General features: G+C 30.9%; 2 long non-coding RNA genes across 5 annotated transcripts; one reads left to right on the forward strand and one right to left on the reverse strand.

Annotated features, from left to right (window-relative positions):
* The first annotated feature begins 58 nt into the window (after window positions 1–58).
* LOC133822903 (uncharacterized) lies at window positions 59–5,549 on the forward strand. Of its 3 annotated transcripts, none has more exons than XR_009888065.1 (5): window positions 59–598; window positions 4,546–4,773; window positions 4,876–5,120; window positions 5,196–5,306; window positions 5,397–5,549. It is a non-coding gene; the product is annotated as an uncharacterized LOC133822903 (long non-coding RNA). The 3 variants fall into 3 exon arrangements; XR_009888064.1 differs by having other exon boundaries at window positions 61–590; XR_009888066.1 differs by having other exon boundaries at window positions 65–590; window positions 4,641–4,773.
* On the reverse strand, window positions 1,618–12,817 carry LOC133822905 (uncharacterized). Of its 2 annotated transcripts, XR_009888068.1 has the most exons (4): window positions 12,475–12,817; window positions 8,721–9,091; window positions 3,366–3,462; window positions 1,618–1,737 (listed from the first exon to the last, which is right to left on the reverse strand). It is a non-coding gene; the product is annotated as an uncharacterized LOC133822905 (long non-coding RNA). The 2 variants fall into 2 exon arrangements; XR_009888067.1 differs by lacking the exon at window positions 8,721–9,091 and having other exon boundaries at window positions 12,475–12,810.
* Between the last annotated feature and the right edge of the window lie 3,075 nt (window positions 12,818–15,892).

Raw genomic sequence — 15,892 nt, forward strand, 5'->3', positions numbered from 1 at the left:
TTCAACATATATATATATATATATATATATAGGGCATTACATATGTCAACAAAATTAATAAATAAACAATTACTTAGTTTCTATGTAAAGTCTTTAATGTTGACGACAAAATTGATGGAAAATAATAATAATAGTCCAAATTGATCAACACATAATTTTCAATGTCAATGTGATAGAAAATCTTCCGGAACTATTTATAATCAGTATCTTTGAAGGTTTATGCAACTAAATTATTTGGCTACCATAATTTATTAGAGCAGTATTGTTATTAGTATTAAGTTGCTGAAATAATGTTTATTTTAGTAGCTGAATTTAAGATAGAATGAGCAAGAATGATGGTGATTATGAAAATGATGATTTTTTTGGACATTTGAGATGGAATATGTTTCTTTATGTTAAGTTTGTACCATTAATGAATATAGTTTATGATTTTAAGACTCGTAACAAGTAATTTCATGAATTTTATGTTTTTATTTTATCATTTAATTTTTAATTTTGTATTAATCTTTTAGGTATTGATTATATTCCTTTGGCTGTGGATCGAATTGGCAAGGAGCAAATTTAATTAACTTGATTATTAATAGCAAGAGGTACGGAAGTATGTTCTTTTAACTCTTTTATTAATATCATACAAATGTTAGAGGAGTTTGAATATCTTAAATATTCTTTCATAGAGAAGTAGGTTCTGATATTAAAATTGTGTGCTGTGGTGATAATGGAAGGTTGAAAATTTGTGTGTTTTAGAGAAGTAGGTTTTGGAAAATTTGTTTGTGTGTTGCGTTGATATAAGGATGAAAACTTATTGTGTGTTGTTTGAATTTTTTTACTTGGTATTGATAGATGGTTAGGTAAGCTTTTAATTTTACTTAGTGGTTGACATATTAATTTATTTTTGTTAATAATCAATTGTTGACATATAAAGCTAAAAGTACTAGTAGACTATTCCCATAAGAATGATTACTTTAATAAATTTATAAGCGTTTTATTACTTCTAAGCTAGACGAAAGCTAAACAAATTTATCAATAAGAACTATATTACTTTTAAGCTAGACAAAAGCTCAATGATTGAACAAAACACAAGAAGATCCAAAAGAACATTGCAGGACCTTAGTAAATGGTAAAAAAAAAAAGATAGTTGCAACAAAGAACTAAACCAAGTATTGCACCTTTAAAAAAACACTAATACAATTAATGAAACACTAATACAAGTATTGCAACAAAAGAACTATGCATTTGAAGACTTTGAAAATGCTACACATATACAATTAATGAAATGCCTTCGTGAAATCGAATTCCATAATCTAATTAGTATTTGTAATCTCTATAAATTAGAAAACTATATTAAAACTCACAAGCCCTGTACCCAAATAGAAATAGAGATTATTGGACTCATTCATCACACTATAAATATATCAATTAGTCTTATAGTATTTCAGGGGAACAAATTGAAAAGCCTAATCAAGTATGCGAATTTTAGAATTTTAGAAGAAGCTTAACATTGAAGAATACTGCAAAGTAAGAGCATATTGGCATCATTGTGATGTTAGTAAAGTAATATGTGTGTGTGTGTTAATATATATATATATATATATATGACTTTCAGCAAATTCAATCATACTTTAATGAGAACACTTTATTTTTTTTTGTCTTGTTTTGGCTAATCAATGACCAAACCATGTTTGTCTTCTGTCACAAGTTCTTTTGAACATGCTTCAAGAGCTTGGCCTTTTTTCTCACCTTTGAATATGATTTTACAACAAAAGCCATCCATGCACATAAAACAAAATACATTAGTTGAATTTAATCAGTATTCATACTAGGGAGACTAAAATAGTAGTAAGACAATGGTAAAAAGGTCTAAATGAATACCACATTTATTGATGTATGACTTAGACATAAAAAAGGCCAGGGACTATTGAAAGCACACAGATATTATAATTTCTTCCTTTTATAGTTTTCTTACTCTTTTCAGACTTGATAGAAGAAAGAGTAAGACATTTGACTGACCCAAAAGCTAGTAAAAACTGTGTTAAATGCGTTAATAGTGGATTTACATGCTTTCATGAGGGGACAAGAACAAACTTAAAGCTCATGTTTTTTTTATCAATTTGTGCCTTCTCAAAGAATCATTCTTCATAATAAAGTAAGCTATGTTCAAACACAATTCAATAGTCTATTAATAAACAGGTAGATACCGGACAAACAGAATTTCCGTGCAACAAATCATACGGGAATATACCTAAGGCTCTTGTTTTTCTTATAATCATACATTACTAGATTGATTAAATGTGTATTGATCATATTATGGAGCTGAATTTATGAGTAAACCAAAATTGTACATAGAATCATAAACTTAGTTGATGATTGAACTATAACTTAAACACAGTAAAAGCAAACTCAACACAATTATACAACAGATCACACTGTGGTATAATAGGATCAACATAATAGATTTTATAAACTCTACAGAAATGTCACTACAATTTGCCAGAGGCAACTTTAAGAACACAGACATTTTGATATTTTAGAACAAAATTTGTTTAACTGAAACCAACATTTAGTGGTTACAGTTTAACTGAAACCAACATTTTGATATTTCAGAAGAAAATTCGTTTCTATTGCAGCAAAAAAAAAAAAGGCTTATCAGCAAACTAGAATGGTGGTTTGAGAAGAAGTTACAAGTAAAACAAGAGAGTGAAAGAGGTATTAACAATAAAGACAACTTTTTCATTCACGAGGAATATAGTTTGAGAAAGTTAAGACTTCTTAAGAACATGGAATTGAGACTAGGATTCAAATTCTTAGCCACACCAATCAATGATTCAAATTCTATGTTCTCAGCTTTTCTAAGAGCCAGCATAAAAAAAGAAAACACATGATATAAGAGATAGAGATGCTATAATAAAATCAAAACATAAAATTTTGGTGTATTTATTGATAACCTGAGTAACAGAGTTATTGAGCTACTGCAGAAGCAATCAATAAATAGGATGCTTATGATGAATACTAAAAATTTCCTTTTCATGATAAAGAAAATCAAGAACAATTAACTCAAATCACCAATATATTGTTCTTCTTCATAGACAGAAAAGTATTGCTCATCCTCATCAGCTACTAGCCAAAAAAAATCTTATATGCAGCCAATATTACATGTGATAATTCTGTACTAAAACACCATCTTCAGACTTGCAATTTAATGGAGTTACATAGAAACCAAAATGACCAAAAATACCAAAATAACAATCTGTAATGAAATATAATTTCTGTTTTATTCATCAGAATTAGCTTTTGAATTCAAGTGCAAAGGAAGACTTGCTGGTTCATCTCTAATCGAAAAAACAAGAATGTGACAGAAGTTGCCATACCTCATTAACTTTTGGGGTTGACCGTTCCGAAAACACAACAAAAAAGTGCAATAAATCAGTCAGCTAAATGGACAAATATACCAGCAAACTAAGCCACCTGTACAAAAATAACAACTTTTACCATTAAAAAACCCTTAATAAAGAAAATGGTTCAGTTTTTCCAACCCTGTCAAGAAAGTGATGCTGACTCAAGTCCAAAGTTTTTCAAAAGTAATATTATATTTAATTAACTCCTATGATGAGCCACCAATTATATATAATATCATTCATTATTTATTTTTATTACACTGATTATCCTAAATCTCAAGTTCTTCCTGCAAGAATTATAGAGCAATAAAATTATTACATATTAAAACAATGTCAATTGTAACTTCTTAGCCACACCAATCAATGATTCAAATTCTATGTTCTCAGCTTTTCTAAGAGCCAGCATAAAAAAAGAAAACACATGATATAAGAGATAGAGATGCTATATTAAAATCAAAACATAAAATTTTGGTGTATTTATTGATCACCTGAGTGACAGAGTCATTGAGCTATGCAGAAGCAATCAATAAATAGGATGCTTATGATGAATACGAAAAATTTCCTTCTCATGATAAAGAAAATCGAGAAAAATTTCCTTTTCATGCAGTTTTCTGGTTTTGCCTTGTGGTGTTTATTCCATATTGGCTACTTATCAACTGAAAGTCTTTTAACTGTGCTGTTTGTTTAAAGCTGTAGGAAGTTAGAAATGGCATGGTATTTAAAATACAGAGAAATCAATCCTTATCCCTAAATCCAACTCGATCGATGCCTTGTGACGTGATTGGTTTGAATAGATGCTTTGAAATATACACAAGTTAGCTAATCTTTGCCTCTATTTTGGGTAGTGAATGCTTTTTCTTATGAGACTAAATTTTTTTTTGTTGTATTTTAAGTTGTGGATAACAATTGGTTTTTATTTTTTAAGATAACAATTGGTTTTTGTGCTGTGGATCATTAGAACTGTTTTATTAACATAAGGATGTAATATTTGCTTCTACATTTACTATCATTCTAGTCATAGAAATTTAGTATAGTTTAGTTACAAGTATAATTGTTTTGCACCTATAAGGGCTCTATAACCCATGCTTGCAAACTGGAAGTGACATCAGGGAAATAGTGTTTGTTGATAAGGAAGTTTTATACTGTATTTCAGATGAATCTGAATCTACTTTTCATGAGGCTTTTCTTAGTTGTCTTACGGAAACTGGTGCAATAGAAAGTTCATCTTTATGTGACCTTCCTAAATAGATGGAAGGTGATCAACAGAGAGCCTCTGAACAGACTAAGAACATCTTAAGTAATTTAGTTGCTGCTGTTGACAATTTGTGGTATCTAAAAGATGAAATACATACTGTAGTCTTGAAAAAACTTTCAGAAAATGGTAAGAGCTATGTGCGTTTTACAGTTTTATTTTTGTATGATACTTCAAGCACTGATCTGTAGACTTATCTCAGTTTTTGGTGGATCCTACTCCATTTTCTAGGATCTTGCTGGCAAAGGACACCAAGTGAATTAGATAGAGAGGTTAAGAACTTGAGGGTGGCATTTACTGACTTGTTTTTGAAGCATAACACTTTCAAAGAAACTGCAAAGCCATCGAGATATTGATGCAAAGAATAAAGCCGAGCTTAGAATATTAAGAGGTAACTCCTAGTGAGTGGAGAGAAGGCACTTCAACTTGGATTGCAAGTAATTGCAAAGATTAAGGGCTATGCTGATGCAGCTCAGGTACTCCAATGAATTGGCTTCCTAGTTCTATTTTACTGTTGCTGAAACATAGCTCAAAGAAGATTATCTTTGCAGGCACCTGAATTCTTTACAACTGCTCCAGCCCTTGTGATACCCAAAGCTATTTCAAATGTTGGTTTAGATGCTTCTCAGATTGATTACTATGAAATAAATAAAGCGTTTTCTGTAAGATTTTAGTACTTGTAATCCCTATACTGTTCCTGATTTAGTAAGCATTTTTTTTCATTCATTTATATTTTTCCTTCTTCTCTCTAGGTTGTAGCTCTAGCCAATCAAAAGCTGCTTGATCTTAATCCTGTGAGTTTGGAGAAAACTAGATAATTTCTTTCAAGTTGATTTACTTTATATGCTTACGGGTGGAAACTAGCTTAAGTCTTGTGTTCTTAATAATAAAAGGACTTTTTTTTTTTACAATGGAGCAATTCTTGACAACATTTGTAGTTGAGGCCTTTAGAATGGAAGAATGTATTTTACTAATTTTTGTATACATTTCTTGTTTTGTATTTAGTGATAAAAGAATCTGAATTGGGCATAAATTATGTTGTAATATGATTTCTTAAGCCTAGACTACTAGACTAAATATTGTAATTACATTTGAGTAATTAATAAAAATTTATTTATGTTACCTTATTTGGCTTCAACTTTCATATTTGTTTTCCTAGTTTTGTGTAAGTAAAAAAAGATTATGTTTCTCTAAGCTAATATAACACGTGTTATACTAAAGTGTAGTATAACACAAATAATGTGTTATACTAAAGTGTAGTATAACACAAAAAATGTGTTATACTAAATTGTAGTATAACACAAAAAGTGTTATACTAAAGTGTAGTATAACACAAATTTATAAGTATAGAAATGTGTTATATAATCGACTATAAATAACATAATTAAACACTTGTCTATTTATTAAAATAATACAGAAATTGTGTTATCGTTGACAGTATAATAACACATCTGTATAACAATGATAAAGTGTTATGTAAAGTATCTTGACCTACGATAACATAGTCGGTCTTAACACATCAAAAAGTGTTATGGTATGCTTTGATAACACATTTTCGGTGTTATTAAAATCATTTTTTCTTGTAGTGGCTGCACGCATTTTGAATGCACTGTTCATTGTAGCGTATCTGGTTTGAACTCCCTCATCCCACAACTCCTTCAATTCGTCTACCACATGCCTTAAAAAGACATCCATGTCCTTCCCAAGTGATTTTGGACCGGGAATCAATAAGGTCAGCATGAATGATGACTCTTTCGTGCACATCCAATGAGGCATATTGTACGTGCAGAATATTACCAGCCACATGCTGTAAGATAAACTCATGTTACCAAATGGATTAAAACCATCAGCAGCCAAACCCAATAGAACGTTTCTGGTTTCTTTGGAAAAATTAGGATATCTGGAATCAAATTATTTCCAAGGACCCCCATCAACAGGATGGTGCATCACACCATATTCTTTCGACCGTCTCGTACTATGCCAGTTCATATCATTTGCTGTATGCCTTGAACCATAAAGACGCTTCAACCTAGGAGTTACAGGGAAGTACTGCAACACTTTGTGAGAAACTTTTTTCCCCTTTGTGTCTTTGTCAACCCATCGGCTCTCACCATATACAAGACAAATCTGTTTTTGGGAATTCTCCTTCCAGAACAAACAATAGTCGTACTTGCAAGCATGAATTGATGATAATCTAACCCTAACTTCCTCATTTTTTTTCTTAGACTCATAGAATGAAGCCGGAATCTTATTCTCCTTCGGGAATGCAAATTTCATAAACTTCAAAAGTTCATCAAAGGAACTATTTGTTAATTTATTCATAACCTTCATGTGCATCATCTTTGCCAAGAAGTTCAAGGAAGACAACCATGTACAACCAGGGTATAACTCAGCTTCAACCTCTTGAAACAGATCATCAAATTGATTCTCTGCACTATTGCCACCACCATCTGAAATTTCTTCATTTACGCCTTCTTCGTTAGTGTCTTGTTCACCAATAACATCATTGATGATGTCAATCATCTCATCATCACTGGAGCCCCGTCATCCACTACTGGAGGCATACCAACTTCACCATGATAGGTCCACTTCACGTATCGCTGCAGAAACCCATATCTGTGTAAGTGAGCCTCCACCACATCCAGTTTCTGATTCGGCATATTGACACACTAAACGTATGGGCATCTGACTTCTCCCGAAGCATTCACACGATTCTTGGTCATTTGTATAAATGCTTGAAGACCATTCCAAAACTCATCAGAGTTACGTCGTCTATTAGTTATCCAACGCTTGTCAATCGTCACAACTGATTCATGTGGAAAATAATTTATCACAATGTGATAATCATAAAAAACTACCTTTATGTGATAATAAATTTTTTATCACCAAAGCACTAATTGTTTGAATTAACTTATGATATCTTATTGAATTTTATGAATACATTAGTAAATTTTATGAATAAATTATCAAACTTTAAAATTACTTTGTTAAAATTTTTATTTCTTATTTTTAATTATATATTTATTAATATTATTATTTTGATTTACACTTTATAATTTTTTAATTAATTGATTTAAAATTTACAATCATAAAATTTCTAATTACACTAATTTTAAAATTACATTGTTAAAATTTGTCCTTTTTAATTTATAATTAATTGTTTTAAAATTAATTAAAAATTAAATTGTAATGTTTAATATTTCTAAAACTACTAAAATTTCAGCAGCATAACGGATATAATCTAACCTATCCCAAAATTTAAAACCTGCATAAAAATTACAAAACCAGTCCCATAACATACATATAATTGATTTCAAAGATTTATATCTCATATCAACAACATAAATCATATTATAAATATTTAATTATATTTATCTAATATAATAATCTAATTATTATTTAAATTCTAATATTCACATCCACATTAAATCATAAAAAATATTCACAGTTTTTATACATACATTCATATACATATAAAAATAATAAACATACATATATTAATAAATAAAATTATATCATCTAATATCTAAACCTATCATATGCATTTTTTTATAACATCTAATATTTTATATCATCTAATATATAATTGAAAACAAAAAATTATAATAAACATCTAATCATATTAATCTAACCTACCACACAATTTAAAAATAAATTTCACATTCACATTTTTATATATATATATAAATATATTTACATTTATATACATATACGTATACATATATTTAACCTATCATACATTTTTTTATTACATAACATTTAATTAACACAAAACAAAATTAAAAATCACAAATATAATAAAATTAACAAAACAGACAAATTTATTTTAAAATCTACTAGAATTTAATTTAATTTAAAAATGATCTACACACTATTAATCACAAAACAAAAAAAAATTATAAATTAAAAACAATACTCAAAAGCTTGACATGCTCTAAATGCTCCAATACAATGTGAAAACAAAAAAAAAACGATACAAAATTTAACTAACTCATAAAAAATACAAAAAAAAAAAAAATCATAAAAACACTAAATTTAAAATAAAAAACTAAAAATTAAGGTTTAATAGTACTAACCTTAACAAAAGGGGGCCAAAAATGGCTCTAGGCAGCGCTGGGAGGCGGAGGAAAACAGAGAAATCGTCTCTGTTTTGGGAAAAAATGACCAGAAATGAGGAAGAAAGGCTCTGCCTGGGGAGTTATATCGCTGGGACCTATAGCGATGACATGTCGTCGCTATAGGGAATACGATGTCGTTGCCACTGTTGGACGTAGAGCTGTAAATACGGGCCGGGCTTTTGAGCACGGCACGAAACCGGCACGAGCCCGGGAGGCACGAGCACAACACGACACGAAAAAATATGGGCTTGGGCCAGGCACGACACGACACGGGCTTAGCACGGCACGACACGACAAGCTCGAAGGCACGACACGAAAGCACGAACAAACTAGCCCGAAAGCACGACACGATAAAAAACCCGATATTTTGACATTAATAATCATAATAAATTTTTATTTGTCAATAATTAATAAATTAAAATGATAATATATGTCTTATTTTTTTCAATGTTTATATTTTTATAATTATATTAATTTATTTTAAGATTTGTTAGTTAAATTTTTAGCATTTATTAGTAGGTATTAAAATTCTAATAATTATCTTTGATATAATTTTGTGTAAAATATTGTTAAAAAGTATATAAAAATATCTAAAATTATAATTTAAACAAAAAAATGTATTTGGTTTGGTGGTAAGTCCATTGATGGTTAAAGAGGAGGTGGAGGGTTCAATTCTCCATCCTCACATTTTTTAGCAAAAAAAAAGTGGGCCCGAATATAGAAAGTGGGCCGGCCCGACATGGGCCGGGCCCATGGGCCGTGCTGGGCCTACTCTTTCAAAAATGGGCCAGCACGAATTGAATATGGGCCGGACCCGGCCCGGCTCGGCCCGAATATACGGGAGGCACGAAAAATGTGGGCCAGGCCGGGCGGTCCACATTTACAGCTCTAGTTGGACGCACTGTTTCACTCAAACGATTAGACCCTACAACGATGACAAGTCCTCGCTGTAGGCGGTGAAATTTGACTTAATTTTTTTGGCAGTTCACGTTCTCACATTTTATTATGGACCCTACAGCGACGACATGTCGTCGCTGTAGAGTACAAAATAACTGATCAGTGGATTATATTGGACTCTACAGCGACGACATGTCGTCGTTATAGTGTGTGCAAATAGGCAACCAACTATGGGCGATTGAGTTCCCTGAGCATCCTACAGCGACGACATGTCGTCGCTATAGACAAACATATTTTCCTATTTTTTTCCAACGAATACCCTACAGCGACGCCTCCTGTTCCCTCCAAATTCCTGGGACCCTACAGCGACGATGACTAGTCGTCGCTGTAGGGAATCAGAAATTTTGGAGGGCCAGATCGTGTGTTGTTGACGACCTTACAGTGACGACATGTCGTTGCTGTAGCTTATTTTTAAATAAATTAAAAGAAAATAATTTTTCGTGGATTTTGCCTACATACAACGATGACTTTATAGTCGTCGCAATATATGTTGTCGCTGTAGAGTCTTTTTCTTGTAGTGTTATATAAATGATATGTAAATGTAGATATGAATTAATTGGAGTTTGTGCATATCTATTATAAATATATGTATAAATGAGCTGATGGAAGATGTTTTTGTGAGTTTTAGCTAAATATTATAGAGAAAGTATATTATAAAATACACCACCAAAACATATATTTTTTTTAATTTACCTCAAACTTTTACATTATAACATACATCAGCTTCTCTATTTTTTCTCTACATCATTTAAATATTATATTTTAAAAATATTTTATTCATTTTAAGAAATAAAATAATTAAATATAATAGTATCACACTCATATATATACAAAAGTTTATAATAAAATAATAAGATATTTATAGCTTGATGAATATTGTTTCACTACATATAGGGAAATACTATTCATTTAGGTAAAAAATTATAACTTTACATCACCCATTAAAAAACTATTTAACAATTTTTTCTCTATATTATAAAGAATTAGACATTTTACCTCATCCATTGGGAGTGCTCTTACATGCTCATTCTTAACCTTTTAAAGTAAAAAATTCCGCAACATATTCACTTTACCATTATTTATTTCTATAAATCCCAAGGTTTGATTTAAACTACTTAAGACATTATTTAAAAAAAATAACTTATTTAACCTTTCTAAATTTCTCATAAAATAATACTCTCACTATTATTTTAAATTGCTTAGAAAAATAACAAAACTTGTAGTAATTTAGAAACACTTATAAATTTTCATATTTCTTTTAGAAAACAACATTTTTCTAAATTAATAAAAAAAATACAAGATTAAGTGAGAGAAATTATAATTTAAAGTGTGGGAAAAATATATTTTCTCTTATATTATTTAAGACTTAAATTATGTAAGTGTAAAACCCATTAATTTTAACAATATACTTATTTTATCTTAATAACATAAACTTTCAGCAACATTTAGTTTGTTTAAAAATCATAAATGAAATTAAGCCCAAACATTTTCTCATAAAAAAAGCACTTAAATAATATTGTGGAAGTTCATGTTTACATTAAAAATATCATTTTTACATACGCATAACTTGGGGCAAAATTCATTTAATACTCTAACATTATTTATCTCATTTAAAAGACATTTCTTAATTTTAAATAAAAAATTCCAGCAACTAAGATTTCATTCAAAAATCACAATCTTAGATTAAAATCACATTTTATACATAAAAATCAGCATGAATTAATTGAGTAAAAAAAACATAATTTTATATGTGAAATAAAACACCCTTCTATTTACATAAAATCAAAGTATCATTAGAGACGTTACTTGTGCATTTAAATCATTGTCCCACCAATTTACTCACCAATTATACACAAAAATCAGCAAGCATAATTCATCATGAAATTCACCTTTTTAATTCATGATTTTCAAGAAACTCAACCATAACCATCAAATATCACTAATTTATCATTTATAAAAGATTCAAGACAAACTCTTCATTTAATCAATTAACCTAGCATGTTCCTAATGAGTATAAGTGACAAAAAAAAAAAAAAACATCACCAACATGCAACAATACCCTATAGGCCGAAACCTTCATGGTCATAAACATAAAATACCAAGATCATCATATTTAGCAGATCATAACCAAACCCTTGCATGCTTTCACATAGATATCATAACATTAAATATCACTAAGCGCAAGATCCTAAGATCAAGCAATTCCTATAACAAGAGATCAACATAGTTTCATAGCCAATATCAATCCATATTCAAAATCACAAACCATCATAAACCTAAACATACGCCTAGGCCGAATCCAATACACATACAATAGTAAAGCTTCTAACCCTTATCTTGCATCAAATCTCATCTTATACAAATAAAAACAAAACATTTTCATAGTTTAACCATAACAAAATTTTCCCATGACCAATAATAAAATGATGCCTAACACCAAAACCACATGAAATCATAGAGCCACACGCCTAGGACAACCCTTCATGAATCAAAGCCAAAATATCAATCAACCAATACAACCCAAGAAATCATAACAACAAAAGGGTTAGAAATCTCATTATCTCTCTTGATTGTAAAATCAAGAACACAAAAGTGACCAACCCAAAAATTATAGCCACCACTTGTTCAAGCCCTAGGGTTTTCGAACCCACATGAAGAAAATAAGAACACCAACAAACCATAACCAATAACTCATCAAAACTCAAGAAACAAAAAGAAGAGAGGATCTAGAAACCACAAATACAAAAATACATACCCTAGGATTGAATCCTTTATTCTCTTCTTCTTCTTCTTCTTCTCTCTTCCTTTGTTTCTCTCTCTATCTCATGCCCACTCTATCTCCTTCTCTCTCTAGGCACATGACAGCCACCAAGCCAAATGAGTCTTCAAGCTCTTTCTTAATTCTATTAAAATGTCCCAATTACCAAAACCTAGCTAAGGAAAAGATAATTATCATTTCCCTTTATTTTCCATAAATCAAAAATAAAATCAATTAATAATTATACTAAGCCAATCAATCCCTTTGATAATTGGCAGCGCACTAATTTCTCTCATTCTTTCTTTGGCACACCACACTAATAAGGAAAGATTTAATTTTCGTAGTCTAGGGTGCTGTGACTTAGGGCTGGGTTTTGACCCTTTTCTCCTACGTTCTAGGAAAAAGTCTATTTCACAAAACTTGTAGATAATTTAATGAGCTTTCTAACGGTACTAATTATGTCTAAATTGGATATCCACAACCTAAGTTATGTCATTTTCCTGAGGCTGGGTCCAGGGTTACAAGAATTCAAGAATGACAACTCTATCCCTTCTTACCATTTGTTTCCCACTTCTTTCTTGTGTGAACACAAGCCTTCTAGAGCATTCTCTCTTTATTTCCCTTTCTTTTTATTTTCTTTTTAATTCTTATAATTAAATACAATAAATCACATAAAAGGAAATAATGTGTAGGAAGTTTATTGCATGTTCACCATGCAACCATGCACATCCACACACCCAAGTGCTAATGTGCATCACTACCTACCATGCACCTTGGTGCATTAAAACAAAACTCATTTTTCATAGTAATTAAATTAATAAATAAATAAAATAATTAACAATTAAATTCACACAATTTCTACCAAACAATTAAAATAATAATAATTTATAACACTTAACAATTAAAAATAAAACAAAGCACAAAATTAATAATATAAAAAAAAAATTGGTGTGCTACACTCCATTACTACATGGGATGAAATGTCAATAAGATTTTAGTAAAGTTTCTCCCTTCATCAAAATCTGCTAAATTAAGAAGTGAAATAGGTCAGTTCAGACAACTTGACTCTGAACCATTCTATGAGTCTTGGGAGCGATTCAGGGATTTACTACACCCTGCCCCCAAGAAGGTTATGAAACTGGATGCAAGTATAGATATTCTACAATGGGTTGAATGGTTCAACAAGGATTGTAATAGATGATGTTGCTGGAGGTGCATTATTGGGAAAGACAGCTGATGAAGCATTTAATTTAATGGTAGAAATGGCTATTAATAGTTGTTAATGGCCCAATGAGCGTTCAATGCCTCAAAAGGTAGTTGGGTTGTATAAAGTAGATCCTATGACATCTATAGTAGTTCAGATTGCTGTCTTATCTAATCAAGTGGCTGCCTTATATCAACCAAAAATAGCCCATCTATCATTAAGAGTGTTGCCGCTACCACATCACAGTCTGGGGTTGGTTTTAATCAAGAGCAAGCACAATATGTGTCTAATGGGAATTACAACTGCCAGGGTAACATTATGCCAAATTATTATCATCTGGGGTTGAGGAATCACGAAAACTTCTTTTACGCCAATAACAAGAATGTCCTGCAACCACCCCTGGTTTTAATGCTCAACCAAAAGCAAAGACGAAGTAATCTTTGGAGGACATATTGGGTACTTTTATGATGGAGACCAGCAAGAGATTTAATAATAATGGAGTGAGGTTGGATAATATTGAAACTCATATGTCTAACATGGGAGCTACAATGAAGTCCGTAGAGGTACAAGTTGGACAATTGGCAACTACTTTTGGTTCTCAGCAGAAAGGGATTTTTCCTAGTGACACAAAAGTGAACCCCAAGGAGCAATGTAAAGCCATTTATCTGAGAAGTGGTAAGGAGATTGAAGGGGATGTGATTGAGAAGAAAAATATTCTTCCAAGGGTGGATAACAAGATAAAAATTGAGCCAGTGGAACGAGAAATTGTAAAAGAGGAGACCGTAGTTAAGAAGAGTAGTAATGAGAGACCAACATCAAATAAAGGTAACCTTCCTATGTATCAACCTCCATTACCATATCCTCAAAGATTCCTAAAGAGGAAACTTGATGAGAAATTTGGTAACTTTTTAAAGATATTCAAGAAGATTAACATCAAAATTCCATTTGTTGATGCGCTGGAGAAAATGCCCAATTATGTCAAGTTTATAAACGAGGTTATGTCAAAGAAAAGAAATTTTGAGGATTATGAGACTGTAAAGCTTACAGAGGAATGTAGTGCCATACTTCAGAAAAAGCTGCCACAAAAGCTAAAGGATCAATGCATCTGATAAGTATCGAATTTGTCTCTATTTTTAATTCATTATTCTTCTATGATTATGCATTTAATTATATTTTTTTAATAAGTTTATTTTGTGTTTTTAGGACTTCCAAGACATTTGGATGAAAAATAATGAATTTAGGATGTTTTACAAGCAATGGTTAAGCTCGAAATTGTAAGTCTAAAACTTCACACTTGATTTTGATAAATTTCAAATGCTCTTTTGAAAATTTTTCAGGAAATAAAAGTTTTAGATATTTTTCTTAGCTTTCCATAGATTTTTGAATATTCTAATTCTGAGTTATATCGAGAAAGTTATAGTTAAAATACCATTAGTGGCTACATTTGAAGAAACACGAATGCATGTGTGCTGAAAATGGTCACTGGCTGTGGCAAAACTTATTCCAGGCTGCGGCCTGGGGGATATAACATAGTGGCCGTGGGCAGAAAATTCCTAGGCCAAGGCCGGAGACCAATTTTCTGGAAAATACATGTTCCCGTGGTCGCAGCGCCAAGAAACATTGGCCACGGCTGACGATCAATTTTTTCTTTAATTTAAAATGTATTTTTGAAAGGGATATTAAAGGGGATAGGGTTAACCATTATAATAACTTAGGATTGCAAATTTTAGTGGCTAGAGCAGTAGAGGAGAAGAAAAGACATCATCATCTTTATTCTTCAATCTAGTTTTTCTTTCTTCTCAAACCTCCTTTATTTTCATTGAATATTTATGTTTGTGAATATGAATGTGATTATGGAGTAGTTTTCTTTGTAGTTGAGGGTTATTTCAAAACCCTAGACATGAGGTCTTAAATGCAATCATAAATTTTATTCCTTATATTCCCTTGTATTAAATTGTTTATATTTTTCTAATTGAATGCTATGAATATTGTGAAATCTTGTTAGCTGGCCAAATAATTAGGGTTTTGCATTATTCTACTATCATCTTAGGATTTCTATTCACCTAATAGTTTAGGATTCTAAGTAGAGTGATAAATTACAATTAGGCTATTGTGACGGGTGTAATGCCCCGAATTTCCTAATAAGGGTTAGGACCTTGATTAGGAGGTTGGGAGGGCCATAATTGAATTATGATGTTATTTAATGATCAT

Source organism: Humulus lupulus, chromosome 3 (genome assembly GCF_963169125.1).
Source record: "Humulus lupulus chromosome 3, drHumLupu1.1, whole genome shotgun sequence".
NCBI classification, from domain to species: Eukaryota; Viridiplantae; Streptophyta; class Magnoliopsida; order Rosales; family Cannabaceae; genus Humulus; species Humulus lupulus.